This window comes from Lissotriton vulgaris, chromosome 1_1, assembly GCF_964263255.1.
Source record: "Lissotriton vulgaris chromosome 1_1, aLisVul1.2, whole genome shotgun sequence".
Taxonomy (NCBI): domain Eukaryota; kingdom Metazoa; phylum Chordata; class Amphibia; order Caudata; family Salamandridae; genus Lissotriton; species Lissotriton vulgaris.
Genome location: NC_141685.1, coordinates 621,414,207 through 621,417,166, shown reverse-complemented (window position 1 = coordinate 621,417,166; position 2,960 = coordinate 621,414,207). Strand labels below are relative to the sequence as shown.

Sequence of the window (2,960 nt, the reverse complement as noted above, 5' to 3'; positions counted from 1 at the left end):
TAAGCAAAGGTATGTTTTCGATGTAATGTGTACTTTTCTTCGTCAGGAATGGGAAAATAATGAGATGGGTCAGATTCCGCAGGAAGTGCTTGATGTTCAGTCTGAATTTGCTAAAAGGACGATAGTGGAGTCTGATGTTGAAGATGCCGTAGAGACGATACTTGTTTTTAGGTCTAGGCTTCCGCCTCAGACACAATACGAGCCTGATTCCTCCGTTAGGAGGAAAGTGAAGCAGTATCCTATGAGAGAAGTTCCCCCTGTATGGAGAGAGGAAGTTGTTGCTAATGTTAATCAGGGTATTCAGGGTGTACCGGCTCATTTTCAGCGAGTATGGGTACATGTGCCTTGGAAAAGAGCAGAGGTCCTGGCTCTTAAGCAGAACTTACCTGACCCCCGTAAAAATCCTGCTGGTTATTATAAAGAGTTGTCTCAGACAGTTGATGCGTGTGTTATGAATTTAGCGGACATAGATATGTTGATGGGTAATGTAGTTCCTCAACCTTTGTGGGCGAAGATCCGTCATGAGGATCATGCGCCAGAATTAGGAGATACTTGGGTTAATATTACTGCTGCAGATGGTCAGGAGGTAGGAGGTCCCAAACCTGAGCCCTTAGTTGCAGAATTACCTGGTAGGATTATTGATTTAATGAAAACTATGATGCCTCCTCTACGAGTGAATTGGGATAAGTTAGCAGCATGCAAAAAAAGAAAGACAAGAGTGTGTCTGATTTCTTCACTAGGTTTGAGGAAACATTCATTGATCATAGTGGTCAGGACATGAGTACAGAAGGTGGTCAAAGGTTGTTTGTGGACAAAATTGTTTTTAATTTACTTCCCGAACTTTGTAATAAGTTGAAGGATTCTGAGAGTTCATGGGCTGTTTCTTCATCGGCCCAGATATGGGCTACTGCACAATATTATGAGAATAGGGATAAGGATGAGAAGGATAAAGTAGAGAAGAAGACTAAAGACCTAAAGACGAAAGTTCTTTTGCAGCAAGCTTATCCGCCTCGCCCGAATCAGCCTCAGTTTCAGCAACCCCCACAGTTTCAGAGATTGATACAGAAGCCCGAGTTTTTCGCTCAGCGATTTCTGCCAGGCCCTAACCAGTGCGCTTATTGCAGAGAAGAAGGTCACTTCAAGAGTAGTTGTCCGATTTTGCTTCAGCCTGCGAATGGTGTATCTGGTCATAGAGGTCTAGGTGGTTTCCAACAAGCTCCTAGGGGTAGGGGACGTGGTGTGTTTCCCCGGAATGAGCGTTCCTTTCCCCCTCAGAATTCTATGAATTGTTTTGATAGACAGAATATTCCAACTGTTCAGTCTGCCCAGTACTATGCTGATGACTATTGTGTTGAGAGTGAGAATGCTGGTTATATTGATAGTTAGGACAGCCATGGGCAAAGAGAGGGAGTAGTGTCAATTCCAGTAGACCAGAGTGGACCTTATGTTGAGGTGGTTACATTAGGTGTGGCAGAACCTTTTCTTTTGGATACTGGTGCGACGAAGAGTTTTATTATGCACTCTAAACTCCATGGCGCACCTTTGTCTGGCTTGACCAATGTTTCAGTAGGATTTTCTGGCGCCCCAGTTTGTAATCCGGTTTCTAGTCCTTTGCCTCTTTCTATTGGTCCCTGTGAATTGGAAGCCCCCCTTATTCTAACGACTGGTTGCAGTGAGAATCTGTTGGGTTTGGACTTGCTGAATAGATTGCATGCTACATTACATTGCTCTCCTTCGGGAGTACATCTTACGATGGGTAAGAGAGTGATTTCCCCGATGTATTTGTCTAAAGACTGTCTTCCACTGGAATTGCGTTCTCTTCCTGATACACTTTGGGCTACAGGTCCCAATGATGTTGGTCTTTTGCAGATTCCGCCCTATGTTGTCAAATGCTAGGCTACCTCGTATCCCTCAATATAAGATATCGAGTGATGGCGAGAGAGCTCTTTTAGCGATTATCTATGATTTGGTGTAGAAAGGTGTAATTGAAAAAACAAGAGTTAATGTGTGTAACAGTCCTGATCTGCCTGTCCTTAATCGTACTAATGCTTCTTAGCCACCCGTGTATCGGTTTGTGATCGATCTTCAAGAGGTCAATAAGATTGTTGTGCCACAGTTTCCTGTTGTCCCGGACATCACCGCTCTGTTGACTCTGGTTCCTGCTTCAGCTGCTTGGTTTTCAGCTATCGATTTGAAGAACGCTTTCTTCAGTATTCTAATCGCTGAGGAAAGTAGAGATATTTTTGGCTTCTCTTTAGGAGGTCATAGCTTCCGGTTTAAACGCGCTCCTCAAGGTTATTGTGAAAGTCCCTCCATCTATAGTCAGGCGTTAAAATCTCAGCTTGACAATTTTGTGTTACCTTCTGCTGCTACTCTTATCCAGTATGTTGATGATTTGTTGGTCGCTGCTGATGATGAAGAGATTTGTAAAGAAGCTACTCGTTCTTTGTTACGACATTTGTCTGACCTTCATCATAAAGTGTCACCCTCAAAGTTACAGTATTGCCGCCAAGAAGTGACCTACTTAGGTCATCTCTTGTCGAAGGAGGGAAGGCGATTGACCCCAGAACGAATTCAACCGATTGCCCAAATGACTGTACCATGCACACAGAGAGAGGTGCGTGCCTTCTTAGGTATCACCTCGTATTGTAGACAGTGGATTCCGAATTTTTCTTTATTAGCAAAACCTCTGTTGGCGCTGACTCTTAAAGATACTCCGTATCCTCTCCCTTGGTCTGACTAATGTCAGAAACGTTTTTCTGAATTACGTGATGCATTGTGTTCTGCTCCGGTGTTGGGTACCCCAGACTACAGTAAGCCTTTTACACTTTATGTACACGATAGAGAAGGTTGTGCATTGTCAGTGTTGACCCAACAATTTGGAGACAAGCAGCGCCCATGTGCATATTTTTCAGCTACATTAGATCCAGTAGCTATGGCGTTGCCCAGTTGTTTGAGAG

General features: G+C 43.9%; 1 pseudogene; it reads left to right on the top strand.

Moving 5' to 3' along the window:
* Window positions 1-241: 241 nt before the first annotated feature.
* LOC147747576 (uncharacterized) lies at window positions 242-1,386 on the top strand (annotated as a pseudogene).
* Window positions 1,387-2,960: the final 1,574 nt, after the last annotated feature.